The 26,506-nt window shown below is 41.6% G+C and overlaps 8 non-coding genes across 8 annotated transcripts; 4 read left to right on the top strand and 4 right to left on the bottom strand.

Moving 5' to 3' along the window:
• The first annotated feature begins 14,517 nt into the window (after positions 1-14,517).
• On the top strand, positions 14,518-14,589 carry TRNAW-CCA (transfer RNA tryptophan (anticodon CCA)). Its single transcript has one exon. It is a non-coding gene; the product is annotated as a tRNA-Trp (tRNA).
• A 1,374-nt stretch (positions 14,590-15,963) lies between these two features.
• TRNAS-AGA (transfer RNA serine (anticodon AGA)) lies at positions 15,964-16,045 on the bottom strand. Its single transcript has one exon. It is a non-coding gene; the product is annotated as a tRNA-Ser (tRNA).
• A 1,325-nt stretch (positions 16,046-17,370) lies between these two features.
• TRNAS-GCU (transfer RNA serine (anticodon GCU)) lies at positions 17,371-17,452 on the bottom strand. Its single transcript has one exon. It is a non-coding gene; the product is annotated as a tRNA-Ser (tRNA).
• A 1,929-nt stretch (positions 17,453-19,381) lies between these two features.
• TRNAQ-CUG (transfer RNA glutamine (anticodon CUG)) lies at positions 19,382-19,453 on the bottom strand. Its single transcript has one exon. It is a non-coding gene; the product is annotated as a tRNA-Gln (tRNA).
• Positions 19,454-20,240: 787 nt separating this feature from the next.
• TRNAQ-UUG (transfer RNA glutamine (anticodon UUG)) lies at positions 20,241-20,312 on the bottom strand. The gene has a single exon. It is a non-coding gene; the product is annotated as a tRNA-Gln (tRNA).
• A 1,420-nt stretch (positions 20,313-21,732) lies between these two features.
• Positions 21,733-21,804, top strand: TRNAQ-UUG (transfer RNA glutamine (anticodon UUG)). Its single transcript has one exon. It is a non-coding gene; the product is annotated as a tRNA-Gln (tRNA).
• Positions 21,805-22,596: 792 nt separating this feature from the next.
• Positions 22,597-22,668, top strand: TRNAQ-CUG (transfer RNA glutamine (anticodon CUG)). The gene has a single exon. It is a non-coding gene; the product is annotated as a tRNA-Gln (tRNA).
• A 3,146-nt stretch (positions 22,669-25,814) lies between these two features.
• TRNAS-GCU (transfer RNA serine (anticodon GCU)) lies at positions 25,815-25,896 on the top strand. Its single transcript has one exon. It is a non-coding gene; the product is annotated as a tRNA-Ser (tRNA).
• The last annotated feature ends 610 nt before the right edge of the window (positions 25,897-26,506 follow it).

The raw sequence follows: 26,506 nt of genomic DNA, 5'->3' as shown, positions 1-26,506 counted from the left end.
TTGACCAATAAGTACATAGTTGCCCATATTTGGATGAAATAGGGAGATATCATAGGAGGGGAAGGCAATGTCCTTTACTTGAACTTCAAAGTCCTTCAGGCCTACTAGAATTCTGAAGTAGATGAAGCCTTACTCGATTTTCGCAACTGTCTTGAGAGATCTCACCTTATCTCATTCAAAGAGATATGAGAAGATACCTTTCCCAACTCTTATAGATGGAAGGAGTCCTCAAGTGTGGAACATTATATTTATTTTCAGATTTTTTTTCAATTAATCACTTTTCCTGATTGTCTTTTCCTTCTTTTATTTACTTTAAGAACATTATTTTTATGGGGATGAATTTCTGGGACAGGAAAGATGGAGGGATGCAGGGGAAAATTTAATTGATATAAAAACAAAAAAGTCCCCCCCCAGTCTTTATTTTTAAAGATAAGCATCCTAAGTTCAGTAAGGTAAAAAAATATATATATATCAAAGAGAAAACCAGAAGGGATGGGAGAGAAAATAAGAGAAAGTACAAGAATGTATTATTGAAGTACTTGTGATGGGGGTTGAGGTCCCTTTAAGATTCTTTTCTACTTGCCCAACCCATGGCTGACCTTGATTCACAAATCCCGGTCAAAGGCACCCTTTGAATATCTGGGCCCAGCCCTCACCTGATCTGAGCTAACTGAAAAGCCTCCCCCCCAAAACTTAGGGGTACTTCCCATCATTTTCTAGGTATAAAAGAAACTAGCCAGAGTACTCCCGTTGCAGGAGCCCTCCCAGCCAACACATGGTATCCTTCCAGCCATGTAAGGGTTCCTGCCCTCCCAGCGGCCACCTCTGGCCCTGTAATCTTTTTAATTGAACTTTATTTCCTAATTTCAACAATAAACCTTTTATTTATCAATCTAGGTTTTCGGGCCTGTAAATTCATTTTAAAGGGGACACTGTGCTTCATGGGATTATCTATGTGCCGAGAAATGGGGTTCTCTCTTTTCTTTCCTCCATTACTTGGAATAGCACTGAAACATCCATAGTCTGTAACCTTGGACATATGGTTAACCTTTAGAAAGGCTCTTATTTGACCATTTTCATTTTTCTATGGCTTCTTGATCATTATCTCTTTGAATGTTTCCTACAGCGAGAGATAATATTGTAAGGGTAAGAGGCTTTGTCCATTGAACCCAACATGTGGCACCTTTCATGGTGCCTTCATGCTATACTTCTGTTTTTTCTCTTTTGTTTTTAGGTGAAAATACTGAAAATTACCATCTTGTGAGAATAGGTTAAGAATAGAAAGATTAAGAGAATGAATCTCTTTGAGCCCATCAGCTACTTGAGGTGAAGATGTTCCAGTGTTCCAGAATCTCAGTCTTGGAATCAAATATTTCCAGATACCAGAAGACAATAGCAATTGGTGTTGGGGTGGGGGTGGGGGGAGAACAAGAAAGGGATCTGCAGAAAACAATGTTTGGCCTGAGGCTTGAAAAAAGTCAAGAATTGTGAGGGGTCCAGATTGTAATGCCAGACTCCTTGAACTGCCCTAACTCAAGTTATTCTGCCCCCAAACTCAGGCTATCATACCATCCTTCCCTCTTGATCATCAGAATAATTGATAAGGATAAAAGAACTTATATTTCAGAATATCAGATGCTGTTCCCCATCCCAATCTATTAGAATATCAGATACTTTACTCCATTAGAATATCAGATAACATTCCCATCTCCAGTGCCTCCCCATTATGTCATCCCTATCCCTATCCGCTCCCCATTGTTTCTGTCACCCTATAAATGAGATTATATATACCCCACTTTCAAGATTGGAGACTTGGAGACAAGAGGCCGATCCAGTCTACTGATTTATTCTCCAATAAATCAAATTATTATAACTCTCTAACCTCTATCTTGCCTCAGTTTCTCTGGCATTACAAGATTAGAAGGAAGATCGTTCTAAGCAAAGGGGGATAGCTAGGACAAAGACACAGAGCTAGGAGATAGGGCGGGTTGTGCCAGTAAATAGCAGTAGATAAGTATAGAGTAGAGATATCATTGAGGAGAATAATATGACAGAATTCTAGAAAGACAAGTGTGGAACCAGGCTGAGCAGAATCTTAAATACTTACAGAGGACTTTATATTTTATTTTCAAGGTAAGAGTTCTTAAGTAGAGGTCAGACTTAAACTTTAGGAAAATCACTTAAAAAGTTCTGTATCCAACCTTGAGATAAGAAGAGATGGATTACAAAAATCAATTAGAAGGCTATTGGAACAATTCAGGTATTATCCGGAGATATAGATGGGATTAGAGAACCATATAATTTAAATTGAGAGTTTATTGAAAGCCCTCAAGTGCTGGGAGGAAAATAAACAAATCAGAGAGCCTTGAGCAGCAGAAGGTGAGAGTTTAGAAAGGTTAAACCACTAAGAGGAAGGAATTTATAGCATTAGGGGAATGACAAAAGCAAGAAGCCGAGTGAAGGTTACATTGCTTAGGGCTAGGTGGAGATAAAGGAATTTTGGCTAATCCTGTTGAGACTTGCTGAAAAGGCTGTGTCCTCAAGGGTAAGGAGCTGACCTGAAACTAGTTATCGATTATTTTAGGAGATAGCCTTTTGGCTACACTTTCATAACCTTGAGATAAAGAGGCCCCAGCTTGCAGGTATTACTGCTAAATTACAGAATAGTGACCTTGAGAAGTTTCAAGGGGCCCCAGCACTTTCAAGTGCTCCTTCTCCCAGAAGCACAGTGGGTCACAGGATTCAGAGTACTTCACAGGAAAGAAATGACTTTGGTTTGAATTCAAATAAAAGCTCTGAGTGAAAAACAGAGAACGGACAGGAAAAGACTTTGTGGAGATAGAAAGTTGCAATATTTGGCAATTAATTGATGTTTGGCTAAGGAGTGGACAATGATACTAAGGTTGTGAACCTAGATGTTTTTAAGAAGGATGGAGGTATTTTTAACAGTAATAGGAAAGTTCAGGACAGGGATTGGTTAACAGGAGAAAAGATAATGAATTCTCTTTGGAGTATATTGAGTTTGAAATGTTTAAGTGGCATCCATTTTGGAATAGGCAGTTGATGATGAAGTACTGCATCTTACTGGAGAGGCTAGGGGTGGATTTAAACCTCAGAATCATATACACAATCAGTCAAAAATGTTTGTTTTGTTTTGCTGAGGCAATTGGGGTTAAGTGACTTGCCCAAGGACTTAAAGCTAGGAAGTATTAAGTGTTTGGGGGCAGATTTGAATTCAGGTTCTCCTGACTTAAGGGCTCTATCCACAGGGCCATCTAGCTACCCCCAAAAAAGCATTTTGTAAACATATTATGAGACTGACTTTGGGAATACGAAGAAAGGAAAAACAAAATTTTTCTGTACCATCAAGGATCATACATTGTAATGGTAGAGACACCATATATCCATATATATATGTATGTATGTATGTATGTATGTATGTGGAGTGGAGGTTTTGCAGGACTGAAAAGCAGGGAAACTGTCAGGACTGACTCAAGATAATTATGGAAACTGAGAACTGTGGCATAACAATACAAAGTAGACACAAAATTATTTGAAACAGGAAAACATTAGCAACTGGTGGGGACAAGGAAAGGCTGCCAATTGAAGATACGCTTTAAGTTAAGACTTAAAAAGGAAATCAGGAAAAAAATGGAGGGTATAGGAAAAGGGCATTTCATTCATAAGGGATAAGCAATGCAAAGATTCAGAAATGGCAGATGTTATTTCCGTAACTACAAATACATAGCTGTGACTCACTAGATCCTAGAGTATATGGAAGGCAGTAAAAAAAGGAAAGAAGGGACCAAGTTATGAGACTATGAGCTTTAAATGCAAAATAGAGGATATTTCATTTTAGAGATAATATTTGATGAGGTAATATGAACCAAATGATGAGGTAACATGATACCCAAATAATGAGGTAAATACCTAATAATGAGGTATATACCTCAATAAGATTAAGTGAGGTCTAGTGGCAGGAGTCACATGGTACTCCCCTGCAACCCCTTAGGATTCAGTGCAAGGATACAAAGTCAAATCAGGTCTAGTGGCGGCTAGAGACCCCTGTAAATGAATTTACAGGCTGAAAACCTAGATGGGTAAAAAGATGTTCATTGCCAGGTTTGGAAGCAAGGTTAAGGTCTGGTTAGTAAAAGGCATTAGATAGAGGAAGATATATGCAGAAAGAGGCTGGGACAGAGAATCACAGATGCAAGCATCTTGGCTGGCATCTTTCAAATCTCTGACCCAAGATGATTCTAGCTTTGCTGTTTTTATCTGCTTGAAGAAGCCATATGGGCAGAGCTCAGGTTAATTCCTGGAAAGCCAGATTTTCGGTGGGCTTTTCAGATAGTTGGGCATTGGGTTATCTAAGCCAGCTCAGATCCAGTGTGGGGGCTGGGTGCAAGCCCAAACTAGTTTGACCAGATCTTGTATCAAAGGGGGCTGAAAACCCAGGCCAGCTGGGGGCTGGATACAGCCCAAATTGGCTCAGTTACGGATCTTTTCCCCTAGGAATATCTTGTCCCAAAGGTAGATCAGACAAGGAATCTTAAAGGGGCTACACCTGCTACAATATTCACTGGAACTCAGGGATTTTTATACTTCAGAAAAACCACTTTTGCAGCCAAGTAAAGGATGGATTATGCCTTGGAGAAATGAGATGAGAGGCCAATTAGAAGACTTTGGCTTTGGACATAAGTCTGTATGAATGGAGGGAAAGGGACACAGAAGTATTATGAAGGTAGAGGTGCAAGATTAGAAAATAGATGGGAAATGTGAGGGAACAGTACTGAAACAAAAAGGAATTTCTCATTAGAACCTGAACTTAACCTCATACACTAGATCAAAGTGACAAGCATGACCATAGAGTGGCCTTACCTATTTCTGTTCTTCTGTACTTGGTTATCATATTTGTGAGGTGCTTCTACAAATAAGATCAGTTATTGTTTTCCAAAAATACTGACCCTGGAAAATTCTCCTTAGCCCATTCCCATCATTGTTACTCCCACTATTGTATACATCCCAAACCCATTCCCATCATTGTGTGCATCCGGTTATTACTTTAGTCTGTGAGAAATATACTTTTTTGTATAACAGCTGCCTCATGACCTAACTACATTCATTTTGCTTCTGTATCACCTGCTTGCTTTGCTATATATATGCTGTTCCCCAGTCACTCTGGACCTAATGATTTTTGAACATGAGTTCAATTTGGTTGGCGAGCCTAAAAGATTAAAAACCAATCTCTATCTTGCCTCAGTTTCTCTGGCATTACAACAGTGCTGATTTGAAGACTGAGCTTTCTGGAATTCTTATTATGTATATTATGTATATATATATATATATATATATATATGACTATCTCTAATAGAAAAGTTGGCTTAGGTTTGGGGGAATGATGAGTTTTGTTTAAGATATTGAAGTGCGAGGGAAACTGTTCCTTTTACTGAAGCTGTGTTCCCTTTAATATTATCATTCTGAGATTGTGTCCCCTTTTCTGATCTCAGAGATCAGAATCTCTCAAGCTTCAAGGAGTCTGGAGACAGAGCCCATCCTCCCAGGATAAGAGAAGCAATACTATTCAGGGGAAAATCAACTCCCATAGAAATTCTAAATTCTCATTCAATTGAGAAATCCTTGTCTGATCAACTTGGGCTGTCTCAGCCTCCATCAATATACCAAAATTAACAGCTTCCCTCAACTAAGCTTTTTGCAGAAGGCCTAAAGTAGCTTTCGCAGCTGCTAGGAATCTGTTCGCTGATTCGCTCACTGTAAAATTCCATTTCCCTAATAGGTCTTTGCCACAATAGAAGTCAGTCCCTTAGAAACTTTCATTTTGCAATTAATAATTCAGGAATATGTTATATGAGTAACATGTGTGAGACAAGCCAGAGTCACTTTGGAGGGAGACCACGAGAAGGGAGGTTAGTGGAGAGTGTGTGGCAGTTTTGTCTGTCCCCTTTACTTCTCCCCCTAAAGACCAAGGACTTTGCTTATCCTGACTTGGCCGATTCTGAGGCCTCCAAGGAGCTAACTGGAACTTAGAGGAATAAGTGAATTCTTTCACTTGTATTTTTTTTAAATATTTTTTAAAATTAATTTTATAATCATAAAAATTTTTTGACAGTATATACCGTGTTTCCCCGATAATAAGACCTATCCTGAAAATAAGACACCCACATACTCTTTAATATTCCGCTAAAATAAGCCCTCCCCCGAAAATAAGCCCTATTGAACTTACTATGAAAACGGTCATCATGGTGATCCCCTGCGCTATATGCTGCGTAGCGGTACCTTCAGTAAGCAGCGCCGCCCTCCCCTCCCGGGTGAAACGCACTCCGAGCTGCATCCAATCAGAGCTGCAGCAGTGAGCGCGTCATCCTCTTCTTCCCTGGTGATTTGCTTGCTGGCGCAAGACATCCAGGCTGGAATTCAGGGTATGGATACTTATGACGATGTTGTTGAAGAAGATGACATGATCATTATTGAATAAAGGTAAAAAAATTTTTGTTCACATTTACCTGTTTATTAAAATTGCTGTCAATGTTCATTAAAATAAGCCCTCCCCTGAAAATAAGCCCTCTGGTGTTTTTTAGTCCCAAAAAAATAATAAGACAGTGTCTTATTATCGGGGAAACACGGTATGCATGAGTAATTTTTTTTTAATAACATTATCCCTTGTATTCATTTTTCCAAATTTTCCCCTCCTTCCCTCTACTCCCTCCCCTAGATGACAGGCAATCCCATACATTTTGCATGTGTTACAGTATAACCTAGATACAATATATGTGTGTAAATCCAATTTTCTTGTTGCATGTTAAGTATTGGATTCTGAAGGTATAAGTAACCTGGGTAGATAGACAGTAGTGCTAACAGTTTACATTCAATTCCCAATGTTCCTTCTCTGGGTGTAGTTGTTTCTGTCCATCATTGATCAACTGGAAGTGAGTTGGATCTTCTTTATGTTGAAGATATCCACTTCCATCAGAATATATCTTCAAACGGTATTGTTGTTGAAGTGTACAGTGATCTTCTGGTTCTGCTCATTTCACTCAGCATCAGTTCATGTAAGTCTCTCCAAACCTTTCTGAATTCATCCTGCTGATCATTTCTTACGGAGCAATAATATTCCATAACCTTCATATACCATAATTTACCCAACCATTCTTTAATTGATGGACATCCATTCATCTTCCAGTTTCTAGCCACTACAAAAAGGGCTGCCACAAACATTTTGGCACATACAGGTCCCTTTCCCCTCTTTAGTATTTCTTTGGGATATAAGCCCAATAGTAGCACGGCTGGATCAAAGGGTATGCACAGTTTGATAACTTTTGGGGCATAGTTCCAGATTGCTCTCCAGAATGGCTGGATTCTTTCACAACTCCACCAATAATGTATTAGTGTCCCAGTTTTCCCACATCCCCTCCAACATTCATCATTATTTGTTCCTGTCATCTTAGCCAATCTGACAGGTGTGTAGTGGTATCTCAGGGTTGTCTTAATTTGCATTTCTCTGATCAGTAGTGATTTGGAACACTCTTTCATATGAGTGGATATAGTTTCAATTTCATCATCTGAGAATTGTCTGTTCATATCCTTTGACCATTTATTAATTGGAGAATGGTTTGATTTCTTATAAATTAAGGTCAGTTCTCTATATATTATGGAAACGAGATCTTTATTAGAACCTTTAACTGTAAAAATATTTTCCCAATGTGTTACTTCCCTTCTAATCTTGTTTGCATTAGTATTGTTTGTACAGAAACTTTTTAGTTTGATGTAATCAAAATCTTCAATTTTGTGATCAATAATGATCTCTAGTTATCCTCTGGTCATAAATTCCTTCCTCTTCCACAGGTCTGAGAGGTAGACTATCCTCTGTTCCTCTAATCTATTTATGATCTCATTCTTTATGCCTAAATCATGGACCCATTTTGATCTTATCTTGGTATATGGTGTTAAATGTGGATCCACATCTAATTTCTGCCATACTAATTTCCAGTTTTCCCAACAGTTTTTTCCAAATAATGAATTTTTATCCTAAATGTTGATATCTTTGGCTTTGTCAAACACTAGATTGCTATAGATGTACCCTTTTTTGTCCTTTGTGCCTAATCTGTTCCAATGATTGACTGGTCTATTTCTTATCCAATACCAAATGATTTTGGTACTGCTGCTATATAATATAGCTTTAGATCAGATACACCTAAACCACCTTCATCTGACTTTTTTTTTCTTTAATTCCCTTGAAATTCTCGACCTTTTATTCTTCCATATGAATTTTGTTGTTATTTTTTCTAGGTCATTAAAATAGTTTCTTGGGAGTCTGATTGGTATAGCACTAAATAAATAGATTAGTTTGGAGAGTATTGTCATCTTTATTATATTCATTTGGCCTATCCATGAGCACTGAATGTCTTTCCAATTATTTAATTCTGACTTTATTTTTGTGGCAAGTGTTTTGTAATTTTGCTCATATAATTCCTGACTTTTCTTTGGTAGATGGATTCCCAAATATTTTATACTCTCAACATTTTTTTGGAATGGAATTTCTCTTTGTATCTCTTGCTGTTGGATTGTGTTGGTAATGTATAAAAATGCTGAGGATTTATGTGGATTTATTTTGTATCCAGCAACTTTGCTAAAGTTTTCTAAGTATACCATCATATCAACTGCAAAGAGTGACAGTTTGATTTCCTCATTGCCTATTCTTATTCCTTTAATCTCTTTCTGGACTCTTATTGCTGAGGCTAGCATTTCTAATACAATATTGAATAGTAATGGTGATAGTGGGCGTTTCTAGTACAATATTGAATAGTAATGGGCAACCTTGTTTCACTCCTGATCTTACTGGGAAAGGTTCCAGTTTATCTCCATTACATATTATGCTTACAGACAGTCTTAAATATATGCTCCTGGAATTCTTTCACTTTTAAACCTGTGGACGATTAAAAGGGATTTTTAGACAACATTCTTATTGCTACTTACCTCATGGCCAACAGGAATTGAGCGCATTCAAACTTCATCATATTCAAATTGCCCAAGTTCAAAATGTCTAAGATGAAGTTGAAACACATGACTTTAGCTTAGCAGAGAATAGGCCTAAATAAGTAGATCTGGGAATGATCTACAATAGAAAAGGAATTGAAACCATGGAAATTGATGACCTCACCTGAGAAAGTATATGAAGAGAAAAAATTAGAAGATTAACAAAAGAGCTTTGGGGCTTATACACCTAATGAGTGGACCTAGTATATTTGAAGTCCCAGAAAAGGACTTTGTTAGAGTTTAGATCCTGTAGTGAATTAAAGGTGTAAATTTACTGGGGCCAGGCAGAAAAGTTTTGAATTATGAACTCTTCAAAGTTTATTGATTAGAGACAAATATATATATATATATATATATATATATATATATATATATATATATATACCTCAAATGCTCATAGACTTGATATAAAGTATGCCCTTTGAAGTTCCTATAGTTTTCTCTAACAAACAAGATCTACTGAGATGTAAATGATTAAGCTCCAGATCTTGGTTACTTAGACAGAGTTGCAAATATTTGAGGTACACATCAAGGTAAAATTTATGAAACCATTGTCTAAAGTATCTTTCTCCCAAATGCCTTTAGAGTCCCTTGTGGGCTGTTTTTCCTGTCCTATTGAAGGTTTTCCTTTAATCCAAAAAATAGTGTTTGTATTTTGTTTTAGTCGGTAGATTATAGATTTATTATACTGACAAGCAGTTCTGCTATTTCAATAAGAAAAGGGAGTTTTGGTGAGCTAAGTTACTGTAAGGTTCCAGACCTGGAATGGATTATTATCTCCTGGCCCTCTATAGGACTTGTTCCGAAATTGCTGACTAACTTTTCTCAGATTCTCATTCTTCTCTGGGTTAATCTACAGTGTCAAATGCTAAAGATGAGAAATGAGTAAAGAACATTATATTCATGAATTCAAAGTTAATTTTGAAGAAAGCATTTTTAGTTGAATGTCAACATAAGAAGCCAGGTTATAGAAAACTTAAAGACACAATATGAATATTCCTTTCACATGAATCTTTAGTAATCATGGAAAAACATTAACCCTTCCCACTAATGTTCTTCAAGTAAACATTAGTTTGATCCAAGATAGGTAGCTAGGTGGCAAAATGGAAAGACCACTAAATTTGGAATTAGAAAGATTCATCTTCTTGAGTTGAAATCCACAGTTTAAATGCAGCCTCAAGTACTTACTAGCTATGTAATTCTGGTCAAGTTATTTAACCCTGTTTGCCTCAAATTCTTATCTGTAAAATGATCTATATTATTATCTGCCTTATTATAAAATATTTCTCATTAAATGTTTGTTTTGAAATATCTAATTTTTATCCTATCAGTTTTAAAAAAACAGATTCATGTATAACAGCAACCAAATTAAAAATTGCTTTGTATTTCTATTACAATGGTTTCCTCAATTTTCACAATATAAGAATTTAGAAATACAATTATAACACAGATAACACTATGAAACAAAACTTCACATTATATTGCATTTCCAAGTTATCCCCTACAAAAATCATTAATCTTATTACCTTTAATATCATCTTAGTGTAATTAGGTATGGTAATTACCTAATTCAGTTAAAGATTAACTCAGTTAAAGTTATTTTAACTTTAATTCAATTAAAGAAATAATATACTGGGGCAGCTAGGTGGCGCAGTGGATAGAGCACTAGCCTTGAATTCCGGAGGACCCGAATTCAAATCTGATCTCAGACACTTAACACTTCCTATCTGTGTGACCCTGGGCAAGTCACTTAACCCCAGGCTCAGGGGAAAAAAAAATAAATAATATGCTCAGCATATGCTAGTTACTTTACAATTAAGCATACTTTACAGTCATATTTTGATTGTAAAAACAATCTCAAAACAACCCTGGGAGGTGGGTGCCATTATTATTTTTCTCTTTCCAGATGAGGAGACTGGGGCAAACAGAAATAATTTGCCCAAGATTATACAGGTAATAAATTTCTGCAACCAAAACTTCGAAGGGTGGGCACATCAAGGGCAGAGGATGGCTAGGCTACTTCCGCCCCTACTTCGTTCTACCAAGCTTGGCGTTGCTAGGAGCACTGGGACCTTCCCAGGCATCGGCTGGGCGGGGCCAACTGAGAACCAAGCCTGCACTGGGGATACCTACAAGGCTTTCTAGAGCGCGTAAAAGGGCATTTACTGCATCCCAGGGGCTGAGCTGACGTCAGAATTATCCCACTGTGGCCGTTTCATGGTGTCAGGACAAAGCGAGTGCTGGCAGTGGATCTGACCGCCCTGCCTCCTAAACTGTAGTTTTGGAGCCAAGCGCTGCTGGATTTAGATCAACTTGCAGCCGGGGGGGCAAGGTGAGCAGAATGTACAGTATCTAGGTGATGCCCCCAGGATTGCTCACACGGACGGGTTTTTAAATGCCCGGCGATTCAGAGCCGTTAGGGCAACTCTCCGTGGTGCGGGGCACTGCGGTTGCTGACCTCATTCTACAAAGTGAGCTGGACGTGAAATGCACAGCTGGAGAAGATGAAAGAAAGTCGTTTCCCTACATTTTTACTACAATTTTTTTCAGCACCATTTGGAAATCTGATCCGGGGTGAGAGGGTTAATAGAGTTAAGGACGGAGTTAAGGAAAAAAGAACTAAAGGAGTGGGACACTTTGAGAGATGTAGGATGTTGGAAAACGAGTTTCTTTTAGTGAAATGAAATAGTGGATTGTAATTTATGGAGCAGATCATACCCTACTAAGTGACTAGACGCCTCTAGGACCGGGGCGAAGCTATGAAAAGTAGTAATTTCTCCAATAAAAAGTGAAAATTTTAAGAGTTTTCTTCTTAAGTTCAGCATTTTATCTACTGCGATAGCTAGGTTAATTTTTTTTTAAATGTGCATTTGAAAAAAAAAAAAAAAAAATTCAAAAACAACTAGCAGAGGATGGTTTCGATCCATCGACCTCTGGGTTATGGGCCCAGCACGCTTCCGCTGCGCCACTCTGCTTTAACGACTTCCACTTGTTGACAATTGACCTCAAGTAACTTTCATTATGCATATTTCCTAGTCTGGAATTTTTCCGGTTTTGATTCATCACTGGTTTTTAATTAAGATTGAACAGAACTCGGAACTCTACATTGAGTACATCCTAGTCTTTGAAACTAGGACCCTCAAATCAATTCACTCAAAGTGTGGTTTATACCACTACTCTCATCACCTCCCCCAGTCAGTTCCAATAAAACTCTGGTACCTTTCTGGAGAAACTGAAGACTTTGCAAATAAAATAAAGGTCATTCTGCTTCACATGCCCTACTCAATCTGTTTCAGCACCACGGATGAAAGTCCAGAGGATCAGATAACACTGTAAAAAAGTACACTTTCTCACAGCTTCTTTACAGATATGGAACATTGAATATAAATTCAGATTTTTGTTTTTTAATTTGACCATCGGATGTACAGAATTTTCTCTTTTTTTTTTTTTACTTCCTGTCTTCCTTTTTATTCTTTGTTTCAATATGCTTTCCTTCTTCCCCTCCCTCTCTCTTCCTTCCTTCTTTCCTTTCTTTAAAAAACAAAACAAAACAAAACAAAACCAAAAACACACAATTCCTTTGTTATAAGGAATTGGAAGGGGAAGAAATACTGGGGAAAACCTAAGCAATGTAAAGTCAAAAGAAAAGTATAGAAGGAGGAGAGAAGAAAAGGTACCATAGCATCATCTATGCTCAAAATGTCTCTACTTTTGGTCAAATTGCTCTCCTTAGTTGAGTTTCACCAGACTGTCAAAAGTATCTAAAGGCACGCGGGCGGTACACACAGACAGATATACGTGCCTACGCCAGTAGAAGGCCACCATCTCTAACAGATGCAGAGGGCCAGTAAATCCATGCCCAAATTGGCTTACCATCTCCCTAATAAAGACATTGGGTAAAAATCAGGATAATGTTGAAGGAGGATGAATGCAATAGAAACTAGGTGTTTTAAGTATACTATTTACCCCCTTAACAAAGAATTAAGGACATATTTGAGATAAATTCATTAGTATGATCATTTCTGTTTCGACAAGTATCTTGCTATTGATAAAACATTGCAGCTATTTACAATTCTGCTGATGTTGATGGACTTCACAACTAGGCTAGCAGCTCAGTGTTGATTTTGGGGTAGATACTCAAAAAGGAAAAGTTATGAAATCTACATTAATCCTAAGGGGAAAAGATGTCAACTTTAGCTAGCTAGTAACGTTGTTACACTATATAATAAGACATTTTAAATTGGCACTCAGATTAATAAAATGAAGACCGCAAAGCACATCTTCTGCCCGACCTCGGGTACCCACAACTCTCGGTTTTCACTGGAGTTTGACTCCAACACACGCCCACACCCACACACAAGCTAAACTTCGGTCTAAAAAAATTTTGTGATGAGATGGGGAGAAAGTTTGTTCCTATCCAGGGGGAAAAGAGTTTTGTTTCTTTTCTCGGGTCATTTTCTTTATTAAGTACTTCATTTGGGAAAATTTTTCAAATCTGCCTTCACCTTTCAAATTTCCCCTCCCTTCCCCGCTCCCTGACCCCAACGTTTTCTTTGGGCTCATCTACATCACAAGGAATAGAACTTGAATGAGTTCGATTCAAAGGTATATAAACGAAATGCTTTAAATCATTACAAATGCCTTAATATTAATACAAATTGACAAAATACAGTCAATCCCTCCAACTTTACTTGACCGCCTTTTGTATTGTAAAGGCGTCTTGTTGGGATATGAGGGAATCAGAGAGTATTTGGAAGGAACGGTCCCTTGAGCAAGTTACCGGCGTTCTTTCTACGGGATAAAGAGATGCTACCTGAGCGTAGCATCGGAGCTAGAGGAAGGTTAGGAAAAAAGCGAAATGAGAAAGAGATTGGTAGATGTCCGGTGGATGGGAGAACTTTAAGACTGATGAGTTTGGCTGCTGGGCAGAATATCATGAAGGGGAAATGACGTTGGAGAAGTAAGCTCCAGATGGCAGACTGAGGGATTTTCACCTCATCCTAGGGGCAGGTGTAGTTCAGGTGGTAGGCAAGCCTAGGAGAGGGTGATGTAGCTGTCTTTGGGTACAAAGAAGACCTAGCCATGAAAGGTCTGTAGTGTTCCTGACGTCACCACCTAGCTTGACTCCTCGTCTCCTTGGCCAGGCCCTGGCAAGAGCATTTTATGGATGAAATGAATAAAGAGCCCGTAGACAACGAGATGGTCGAGTGATTATAGGTTTTCCTCCCGTCAGATTATACACCCTAGAAGAGAAGAGCCGAGGCACTTCCGGTTGGGACATCGTCTGCATTCAACTCCCAAGTCTGGCGCAGAATAGGTTCGTATTAAATTCTCAGGAATGGAAAAAAAAAAAAAAAAAAGATGAATGAATACGTTGAAATGAGAAGGCGGGAAGTGGGCTGCGAGGAAAATGCCTTTTGCCTACGATATCCTTAAGAGGAAAAGAGCAAACTCCCCCCGCAGGACCTCGTGGCGCAACGGTAGCGCGTCTGACTCCAGATCAGAAGGTTGCGTGTTCAAATCACGTCGGGGTCATACTCTTTTATCCAGCCAATGGGGAAACCGAAGGAAGGAGAAAAAAAAAAAACAAACAAAAAAAATACTGAACTTCACATTCTTTGGCCACAAAGGAGTACTCTTATTCTCTCCTCTTTACTGTCCTATAGTCACTAGAAAATCTAGAGCCACGGCCCAGTACAAGACCGGGCCCACGTCCCCGTTTTACCTTTTTTTCTGGACTACGGTATCCTAAAGTACACCTCCTACCACTCAGGAACTACAATCTAGGATGCACAGACCTTGCACAATAACGTACAATTCTGCTCACGCAAAGTCTCGTGGGTGCCACAAGATTGTCCTTTTCCTTACGCACAGAAACGACTAGCACTCAGAACAGCACGCCCACATTTTATGGGGTTGCCGCTATACCCATCTCAGTACTGATTCTCCAGCAGTCAGAAACACGCGCTGCAAAGAAGATGCTGGATCCCTTTTATCAGAAAGCCCACACCTAGAGCTTGCCTGCCGACGAGTGTGCGGCTCTTATTTTTCTCACTCTCTGATTTCAGTTTTTAACTCCTGATATTGCACGCTTCTTCACACCACAAGCCAGAGGGATTCCCTGTGAAACACCTACGAGAGTAAGAAGTATCACCTGGCTGTAAGAGATAAGGGTAAGGCTCATTAAAAAAGGAGAGAGAAAGGCCTCGGAAAGTTGGGGATATCCGGATAGTTCCTGCCAGACTCCGTAGGAATAACGGAGCCTTGAAATTCGTCTGGGTCCTGGAGCAGAAAGAACGGAGGTTTCCATCCCGAAGGGACGGGAAAGTTCCTGGCACAGCCTTCCCTTTTCTGTTCTCTGAATCACTACCTCCTTCCCGCTCCGATGCGGAATAGTGCTGAACCCCCAAAACGCTGAGACGCAGGAAAATGATGAAATAAGGTCCGGAAAGGCACCCACTAGCCAAGGGAGCCGCAGACTTGTGGTCTGGCACGAGTTCTGCAAACTAACAGGTAGCCCATCCAATGACCTCCCTCCCTCCCGGGTGCTCGCTCCTCTTTGTTTTCCCAGTGCTAGTGACTCCCCTCCGCAAGATCGGGGAAATTCAGTTCATTCAACAAACTAAGCTAAGGGGAAAGATGTTGGAAGATCCAACAGGTCATACTGTCCCAATCTTCCAAGGGAGCTTATTGGTTGTGTCTGTAATTGCAGCGCTGATCAAAGTAAAGGTAGGATAGGAGAAAAGGTCTCCACCTCCCTAGGTTTTTGAAGGTGCTCAACTAGGGACAACTTCTGTGAGTGGCTGAGTGTGCTCAACTAGGGACAACTTCTGTGAGTGGGCTGAGTGGAAACCCTATAGGTAGGAATATTTTTTTTTTTTTTTGCCTATGGAAAAGGCAAAGCAATACCGTAGTCGGTAGGATTCGAACCTACGCGGGGAAACCCCAATGGATTTCTAGTCCATCGCCTTAACCACTCGGCCACGACTACCTGATCTTGTGTTTTCTCTACATATCATCCAGACCTCCTCTAGAGAGTTGCCAAATGCTATCCCGGAGGCAATTCATCCAGCCTCTCGCCTAGATTCTCTCACCATTAACAACCTGGTGCGACCTTAGTCTCCAGAAAGCGACGACGCCCACTCGCAACCCACACCCTGCCGCCAACCCTGCCCACTCTGCCTGCACCTGCAGGTGAGGCGAGGGCACCACAGCAAAGGCTTTCCAACAATCACACTTTCGCCTCTGGGATTAGCTGGCACCGAGCGCCCAGCCGTTCCTTCACTTGCCCTTTCGTCCCGAAATTCATCCTTCCCTGCGTTGGGTTAATCTCTCCCCACCACTAAAGGGAACGAAGAAAACCCCAAGCACCCGAGCAACTCCCTTCGCCTCTCCGGGTCTCAGCTTATTTGTCCATCCTAAAGCGGGGACGGCAGAGACGAGATCGAAATGATAGAATCCCGGAGGTCCCTTGAACCGACTACCATTTCTCACAAGGCCGATTACGGGGCTCTGGGAGTTGAGTCAGAAGGGAAGCCAGGGTAGCCGGAATATGGAGGGAAGGAGCAGCGGAGGATAAGGGTGAGGTAGAAGGTTTGGGCTAATTTCGAACAGGAGAATAGATTTGGAACCAAAGCGAGGCGGGGCGCGCGCGGCTCCACTCCGCTCCGCTCCACAGTTTCGGGAGGAACAAACTGCTCGGACCCCGGCTTGTAGTCAAGGGGACCTCCACGGCGAATTACGGAGACGGTGAAGAGGAGGGTCTGGCTGGAGCTCAGGGGAATCGAGGTGCGGAGGCAGTGCCAGGGCAGGGAACGCACCTTATCCAAACTTTGGACCGAAGCACCTTACACGCGCGCGGCCTCTGAAGTCTGTGAATATTTGCGCCCACGATTTGTGTGGCACGTGGCAAGGATGAGAATGAGAGGTACCCAGGACTGGGGGCTGTCCCCGGGTTTCTGGATTCCTGCGGTGTCCAGAATCATCCTAGGTCTCCTGACCAAGGAGACCAAGCAGAGCCAGGTTTGGCTCTCAGGTTGAAGATTTTGCGCTCAGAACGGGCGGGAGGCCGTTATGGTGGAGGGATGCTAGCCAGAAAATTTGCATCAATACTCAAAACACCAATAAGCAAAAACGAAACAAAATGCAAGCTCCATTCAAACTGGGGCGCATTCTGCTAAACACCTGTAACCCTAATTTAGTTCTAGAGGCAAAGTAGGATCAGCCTTGGCCGGGGAAATGGCGGTTGGAGAGGTTAGAGCAGATGACTGATAGGGAGAACCTTTAAAAGCCGGAATCCTCAGAAGTAAGAGGATACGACGAGGATGGGATTCGAACCCACGCGTGCAGAGCACAATGGATTAGCAGTCCATCGCCTTAACCACTCGGCCACCTCGTCCCACTGTTTTCTCGTCCTCAACACGCACTCACACAGATAAGAGCCACAATCCCGTCCCATTGGCTGGCAAATTTTATTTGCAATCTTCCACAATTGGTATGTCTGAATACATTGCCCTGCTCTCCATTACCAGCTCTCCTCCTTACCTGGAACTGCAAAGGAAAATGGTCCGAAGGGACAGGCTCATCAAAACCCAGATTCACGATTATTAGGTAGATCGCTGCTGATGGGGGGCTGCCACGAGGGGCTGAGCTCCCCATCTTGGGACCCTGGAGGGGGACGGAGGGGGACACAGGGAACAAGGGACAAAAGACAATCGTCAACTCGGCCGAGGTGATGTAGGGGTTGGGGAGGCCCGGCAAAATTAGGAAGCAAAAACGAAAGGGAGAAGGCTCCAGTAGGGAGACCTGGCAGGAGATACTCATAATACAAAATGAGGGAGGAAGGGAGGAAAGGACGGAAAGGAGGGAGAGAGGAAAAGAATTACTTCTAGTTCCTGCTGGCTCACCTTTCTTATCACTTGTCCAATTCCATGCACGAAGTCACAGAAGACAAAATATTTTACTTGTTGCAACAAGGGTAAGCACTTCAATTTGCTCCGACCGCTGCTTTAGAATTTAGAATTTTATGGGGGCAAAATGCCAAGGATGTCATTCAACCCATTTTGGGGTCTGTCTGTTTCGCTCTCATATTGCTCCTCGTCTCTGCTTTTCTTCCTAAAACGATTTGCCTCATCACAAGCTTCCTTGTTATTTCACCAGTATGTCTCTGTCTCGTCGTGAGACCCCGTGGTTAAGCTTGCTGCAAGACGCAGTCAGTCTTGTTCTTTCCCTTGGTTCTTAGTACTTTCTCCATTTCTGCAGAGACAGCTGAGGTCATGCCCTTTATTGAAAGATGCTTATTTGAATTTTTTCTCCTATTAATTATAGGACTCGCCAACTACTATTCTTCTACCCATGTTCCTCCAGCTGCTGGACATCCAGATGATACATATTGAAGTAGAATTTACTACTCTCTCCACTTAAAATAAAATAAAATAAAATAAAATAAAATAAAATAATTGGGGCAGCTTGGTGGCTCAGTGGATAGAGAACCAGCCCTGAAGTCAGGCGGATTCAAATTTGGCCTCAGACGCTTAAAACTTAGCACTAGCTGTGTGACTCTGGGCAAGTAAAAAAAAAAAAAAAATCTATAAATATTGTACACCTCGTACACACACGTTTGCCACCCCTTCTTTGGCACACACCCCCCTTACTAATCTCTCCTTTTAGGCCACGGTCAGATTTAAGCAGGACAAGTTAGCAGAATGCCTCTTCCATGTGATGACCTCTACTTGCCAACTTTGAATCGCCATCTACTCTGAATAGATAAATCTTCCCCCATTCCTTCAACTGACCCAACCGTAGCATGGCTGTCTGCCCCCCTCTCTGCCCCCCTCTCTGCCCTGATTGCCTCCTCTGCACATATTCTCTCTTGGATAGTCTAAAATATGTCACTGAGATGAGATACAATGCTTCAGACGGGAAAGAATCAGGACAGGGAGGAGTATCTAGATCAGAATACTCTCTAGACTTCAGTTAATGTATATAGGGTGAAAGGAACTGATGAATAATGCTGAAAGGAACACCGAATGAGGAATATTTGAATCAGGCTTCTGTTGTTTTGTAATCGTGTGAACTCGTGCGAGTTACAACAAGGTGTCCCGGAAAATTTGCTTTTTGGGGAAAAAAACAACAACAACAAACACTAAGATATCAGGGAAAGGAAGAGGGAAAGGGAGAACAAGAGGAGGAGGGAGAGGAGGGAGAGAAGGAAAGAGGGGGAAGAAGATTCAAGCTTTCATTAGGTTTATAGTTCTAGGAGGTGGTGACCCTAAAGATTGATTCAAAATAGTAAGACTCAGAAGGAAAAAAGTCATTCTGCACTATCAGGTCCCACCGAGATTTGAACTCGGATCGCTGGATTCAGAGTCCAGAGTGCTAACCATTACACCATGGAACCGGCGCAACTGCTTATCTCTTTTCAGTTTTATCTGAGACTTAGACAATTCAGTATTTCCATTACTCTTTCATTCTTAGTTTTTCCTTCTTAACAAGTTAGGCAGCTACTGCACTGAACGCCGGAATAATTAGCCTCCTTCCTAGAGTCGTTCTTTCTGCTTTCAAGGAAATTCACAGACAGTGGGTCACCTGTTCCTTTCTGAAAGATGAATCAGTACACAAACCGATCCAGTATCCCTCCTTTTTTGCATTCGCCCTTCCTTACCACTCTTCTATACCCCTTTCCCTTCCTCCACTCTCCTTCCCCCATTCGCCTCGTTCGCCTGAAGGTAAAGGAAATTTTCCTGGAGAGACAATGAAAAGCATCATTGCACACTTCTTTTGAAGAAAAAATCCACATACCCTACCCGCTACAACCCTTCCGCATAAATGCCACTCTGAGTTGATTGTTGTTGGTGGACTAAACAGACCCGACTACAAAGGAGAGGGCGGGCGGTCAGCTAGACAGACCCGGAAGCTGGCGGGCAAATGACTGACTTAGGGACAGTCACTATTTCTATAATGAATAGATCCTTAAGATTTCCAAAGTACATTACCTGCGTGTTATCTCTTTTGATCCTCATTGGAATCCGATTACACTACGGTCTCTGGCAGACTGGGAGGATCAATGGAATCATCTGGGACCTGTTAAGTGGGGAAAGCTAATTTTCGTCACTTTTTCCCTTTAGTTCCACAAAGATACTCAAAAGATACTTTGACTACATTTTGTGAGAGAAAGCCAAAATAACAGGTCCTACCGAGATTTGAACTCAGATCGCTGGATTCAAAGTCCAGAGTGCTAACCATTACACCATAGGACCTCGACAAATATTTCATGATGACACTCTTTATTTCACTGATGACTTCTTCCATGCCTTAGAATTGGTACAATAATGTTCAATATAGTGAGAAGCAAAGAACCACTTTTGTGGAAAAACTAAGATGCAAAAGTATCACCTGACTCATAGAAATGGATCTTGTTGAATTACTGTCTTCCAAAATGCAGCCAACAAACGACGTTATTCAGAGGTAGCCTTTTCAATTTCACGTGAAATGTCCAGTCCGATAAGGAACTTTTCGGATTTCCCGAAGGCGATCTAGTCAGGTGGGCTGTCTTAGCGGCGATGTTCCTTCGAGTGGAAAGTTTTGCTCGTTCCCAATTCATCATTTTCTTAAATCAACCATTCATTGAACGTTTCTGTTACTATCCTTCACTTAGGAAGCATCCTACCCTGCTAGGATTCCTGTACAGAATCTTCAAGCTCACTGAATAAAATTCAGATTTCACAAGTCACAGCCATAAAGGGAGGGAGGAATGGCGAGTGTATTGGGGGTGGGGTGTCCAACTCTGCTGAAGAGTGAAGGAGTTGATTTTATTTTCTTTTTCTCTTTTATAAGATTTCCTTTTGCCAACTTGCTGGACGTGCCTTAGATATCTTAGAGTCAACATGTCTAAAACCGAACTTATTAACATGACTTAAAAATCCTTTCCCTCACCCCCTTGAACTGCTTAGCGAATCACGGATCCTCTCAGTTTCTTGAGTCTCTCAAACGAAGTATCAGGTTCGACTCGTCTCTCTGCTCCCACACCTGTATTCAGTGTTGCCAAGATCCATCCATTTGATCTTCCTGTTATATCTCTCCCATATACTCCCCCTCCTCTCTTATCTAACTCTACTTATCCTCAGCCTGCTGCAGGTTCCCATCACTGAACACATGGACAATTTAAACTTGTTGCTTGATCTTCCTGCCACAAGTCTCAACCTGCTTCAGTCCATCTTCCACTTAGCAAATAATTCTTTCTACAGTGTAGATCTAACCATGTACCTACCACGTCCCATTCGATCCACGCCAGGGGTTCTCTATGGCCTTCAGAATCCAATAGAACTATCTGTTTGGCGTTACAAAGTTCTTCACAATCTGGCCGCTTGAGCTCTTTGAAAGCTGAAACTTTTTTTTTTTTTTTTTTTTTTTTTTTAGCATTTTTGTTTCTTCAGCTTTTAGCAAAATGCCTAGCACATAGCAGGCGTTTGTTGACTGAGTAGATGGTAGATTAGTCTCTCGTTCCTGCTGCACTGTGGCGAAGGAGTTATGCTAGCTCCCTGGTGTGGATCAGCCTTCATAAAGTTACAATACTGGGAATATCCAGTCCACAGTGAACACTCCTAGATCATAAATGAAGCTAACCATATTGATAGGTGATGCGTTAAGAGGGATATTAGGAGGAGAAAAATCGTGCAAGGTCCTATGGTGTAATGGTTAGCACTCTGGACTTTGAATCCAGCGATCTGAGTTCAAATCTCGGTAGGACCTTCTTTTGGTAGATCCCCTTTGCCGCAAAATACAACCGACGTAAAGCCTATGAGAAATTCGGGACTAAAGGGAAGTCACTTTCCTTGCCGAAACAGCTTCCAGATTTCTCCAAGACTCTCCAGTCTCTTAGAGCATAGTACAAAATTGTAATGAGGATCAAAAGGCATTGCATAAAAGTATTTTGCAAGTTTTAAGAAACTATTTTATAATAAATACTGACTACATGTATCCCTCAATCATTCTCCTGCCAGCTTACCGGCCTGTCCATCTGTCCGGCCGGCCTCTCATTTATGAACAGATCCGTCCGGTCGGCCGACAAAAATCAACACAGTAGCATTTATGCCGAGGGCCCGGAGCGGGCAAGGTGAGGGCATTTTTCCTCAAAAGATCTGTGTCCTGCTGCTTTTTAGTTCACTAGGAAAACTTGGAGGAGACAAATAGGGGAGGGGAAGTGAAGGAAGGAAAGGGGGTGCAGGAGTACAGATTGAAGGAAGGGAGAATGCAAAAAGGCAGGCGGAGGGGGATACAGGTTCGGTTCGAGTATTGATCCATCTTCCCAAAGGACCAGGTGACCGATGCTATTCTCAGGGGGTTTCCTTTAGAGTGGAAAGTTGTGGGGCGACTCTAGGAAGGAGGAGTGCTAAGAGAAGAGAGGCTAATTGTTCAGGCGAGCGGTGCAGTGCCTGCCTGACTTTAGCCTTGGAAAACTTGGAAAGACTAGAAATGAAGGCAATGGAAATGTTGGGTTATCGTAATGTCCGATAAAACTCAGAAGGGGAGAACACTCGTTCCGGTTCCATGGTGTAATGGTTAGCACTCTGGACTCTGAATCCAGCGATCCGAGTTCAAATCTCGGTGGGACCTTGTGGTGCATCCTTATTTTTGTTAGGAAACCCTTACTAATTTTGAACCAATCCCCAGAGTCATCACCTCCTTCAATTATAAACCTGAGAGAAACTCAACATCCGTTCCTTCGGCTCTTCCTCTCTCTCACCTCCTTCTCCTTCTCTCTCACCTCCTTCTCCCTCTCTCCTTTTTTTTTTCCTCCACCATCCCTGCACTTCAGTTCCTTTTTCAAAAAGCAGATTTTTCGTTATACCTTGTATTAAGTCTCATGAGTTCACACAATTACAAACCATTAGAAGCCCGATTCAAATGTTCTATGTTCTATGTCAGCCCCCTGTCCTGTCATCCCTGTATACATTAGCCTACTCAGTATCTCAGGAGATACTCCTCTCTTGTCTTAGTTCGCTCCCGTCTGAAGCATTGTGTCTCAGTGCCATACTTTAGAAGAAAGTGTGTGCAGGGAGGCAATCAGGGTAGTGAGAGGGCAGGCAGCCATCCAAGGTTGGGTCAATAGAAGGAATGGGGGAAGGGTTATCTTAGAGAAGACCCAGAGTCGACATCGATTAATGGTCTTCAAAGTTGGCAGGTAGAGGCCATCTCATGGAAGAGGAATGCATCTGACTTGTGCTGCTTAAAATCTGACCGTGGTCAAAACGTAGTAACAAGAGATTCCTGGCTAAGGGGAGAGGGTGACAAAGGTTGGCAAACGTGTGTGTGTGTGTGTGTGTGTGTGTGTGTGTGTGTGTGTGTACTATAGCTATAGATATGTTTGCCTTGGTCTTGATCATTAGAGTTGAAATTAATTTTTTTAGAGAACTAGAGACCATTATTGATCACAAAATAGAACATTTTGATTACACCAAATTAAAAAGTTTCTGCACAAACAAAACTAATGCAAACAAGATTAGAAGGGAAGTAACAAATTGGGAAAAAATTTTTACAGTTAAAGGTTCTGATAAAGGCCTCATCTCCAAAATATACAGAGAATTGACTTTAATTTATAAGAAATCAAGCCATTCTCCAATTGATAAATGGTCAAAGGATATGAACAGACAATTTTCAGATGATGAAATTAAAACTATTTCCACTCATATGAAAGAGTGTTCCAAATCACTATTGATCAGAGAAATGCAAATTAAGACAACTCTGAGGTATCATTACACACCTGTCAGATTGGCTAAGATGACAGGAACACATAACGATGAATGTTGGAGGGGCTGTGGGAAAACTGGGACACTGATGCATTGTTGGTGGAGTTGTGAAAGAATCCAACCATTCTGGAGAGCAATCTGGAATTATGCCCAAAAAGTTATCAAAATGTGCATACCCTTTGACCCAGCCATACTACTACTGGGCTTATACCCCAAGGAACTACTAGAGAAGGGAAAGGGTCCTGTATGTGCCAAAATGTTTGTGGCAGCCCTTTTCATAGTGGCTAGAAGCTGGAAGATGAATGGATGTCCATCAATTGGAGAATGGTTGGGTAAACTATGGTATATGAATGTTATGGAATATTATTGTTCTATAAGAAATGACCAACAGGAGAAATACAGAGAGGCTTGGAGAGACTTACATCAACTGATGCTGAGTGAAACGAGCAGAACCAGAAGATCATTATACACTTCAACAATGATACTGTACGAGGATGTATGCTGATGGAAGTGGATTTCTTCAACATAGAGAAGAGCTAATCCAATTCCAATTGATTAATGATGGACAGAACCAGCTACATCCAGAAAAGGAACACTGGGAAATGAATGTAAACTGTTATTTTTACCTTCTGAATCCAATTCTTCCTGTGCAACAAAAAATTAGGTTCTACACACATATATTGTATCTAAATTATACTGTAATATATTTAACATATATAAGACTGCTTGCCATCTGGGGGAGGGGGTTGGGGGAGGAAGGGAAAAAATCTGAATAGAAGTAAGTGCAAGGGATAATGTTGTAAAAAATTACCCATGCATATGTACTGTCAAAAAATGTTATAATTATAAAATAAAATAAAAAATTAAAAAAAAAAAAGAAATTAATTTTTTTAAAGTAGAGTAGAAAATTCTACTTCTATATATATCACCTGATTGCCAAAGAGCAACAGCTGGAGGAACATAGGTAGAAGAATAGTAGTTGGCGAGTCCTATAATTAACAGGAGAAAAAGTTCAAATAAGCATCTTTCAATAAAGGGTACGACTTCAGCTGTCTCTGCAGAAAGGGAGAAAGTACAGAGAACCAAAGGAAAGAACAAGACTAACTGCGTCTTGCAGCAAGCTTAACCACGGGGGTCTCATAACGAGTCAGCGACAGCCTGGTGAAATAACAAGGAAGCTTGTGATGAGGCAAATCGTTTTAGGAAGAAAAGCAGAGACGCGGAGCAATATGAGAGTGAAACAAACAGACCCCAAAATGGGTTGAATGACATCCTTGGCATTTTGTCCCCATAAAATTCTAAATTCTAAAGCTGTGCCGTATAGATTCGGAGCAGCGGTCGGAACAAATTGAAGTGCTTACCCTTGTTGCAACAAGTAAAATCTTTTGTCTTCTGTGACTGAGACTTCGTGCATGGAATTTGACAAGTGATAAGAAAGGTGAGCCAGCAGGAACTAGAAGTAATTCTTTTCTTCTCTCCCTCTTTCCAGTTCCTCCCTTCCTCCCACCCTCCCTTCCTTCCTTTTTCATTTCACCTGTCACTCTCTCCTCCCTCCTCCCTTCCTCCCTCCCTCCTTTCCCTTCCTCCCTCTTTTTGTATTATGAGTATCTCCTGCCAGGTCTCCCTACTGGAGCCTTCTCCCTTTCGTTTTTGCCCCCTATATATTCCGGGCCTCCCCAAACCCCTACTTCACCTCGATTCTCTTTTGTCTCTTGTTCCTTGTGTCCCCACCCCCTCCGCCTCCAGGGTCTCAAGATGGGGAGCTCAGCCCCTCATCAGCAGCGATCTACCTAATAATCGTGAATCTGGGTTTTGATGAGGCTGTTCCTTCGGACCATTTTCCTTTGCAGTTCCAGGTAAGGAGGAGAGCTGGTAGTGCAGAGCAGGGCAATGTGTTTGGACACAGCAGTTGTGGAAGATTGCAAATAGAACTTTGCAAAGATTTGCCAGCCAGTGGGACGGGATTGTGGCTCTTATCTATGTGAGTGCGTGTTGAGGAAGAGAAAACGGTGGGACGAGGTGGCCGAGTGGTTAAGGCGATGGACTGCTAATCCATTGTGCTCTGCACGCGTGGGTTCGAATCCCATCCTCGTCGTGTCCTCTTACTTCTGAGGATCCCGGCTTTTAAAGCTTCTCCCTATCAGTCATCTGCTCTAACCTCTCCAACCGCTATTTCCCCGGCCAAGGCTGATCCTACTTTGCCTCTAGAACTAAATTAGGGTTACAGGTGTTTAGCAGAATGCGCTCCAGTTTGAATGGAGCCTGCATTTTGTTTCGTTTTTGCTTATTGGTGTTTTGAGTATTGATGCAAATTTTCAGGCTAACATCCCTTCACCACCTGCCCCGCCCCCCGCTCGTTTTGAGCGCAAAATCTCCAGCCCGAGAGAGGTCACTGGAAAAAACCTAGCTCTGCCTCCCCCTTGGTCATGCGACCTAGGACGATTCTGGACACCGCAGGAATCTAGAGACCCGGGGGCAGCCCCTAGTCCTGGGTACCTCTCATTCTCATCCTTGCCACGTGCCACACAAATCGTGGGCACATTCACAGACTCAGAGGCCGCGCGCGTGTAAGGTGCTTCGGGAAGTCCAAAGTTTGGATAAGGTGCGTTCCCTGCCCTGGCACTGCCTCCGCACCTCGATTCCCCTGAGCTCCAGCCAGACCCTCCTTTTCACCGTCTCCGTAATTCGCCGTGGAGGTCCCCTTG

This window comes from Sminthopsis crassicaudata, chromosome 4 (genome assembly GCF_048593235.1).
Source record: "Sminthopsis crassicaudata isolate SCR6 chromosome 4, ASM4859323v1, whole genome shotgun sequence".
NCBI lineage: Eukaryota > Metazoa > Chordata > Mammalia > Dasyuromorphia > Dasyuridae > Sminthopsis > Sminthopsis crassicaudata.
The sequence above is the reverse complement of the archived record's forward strand: the minus strand, read 5'-3'. Positions and strand labels throughout refer to the sequence as shown.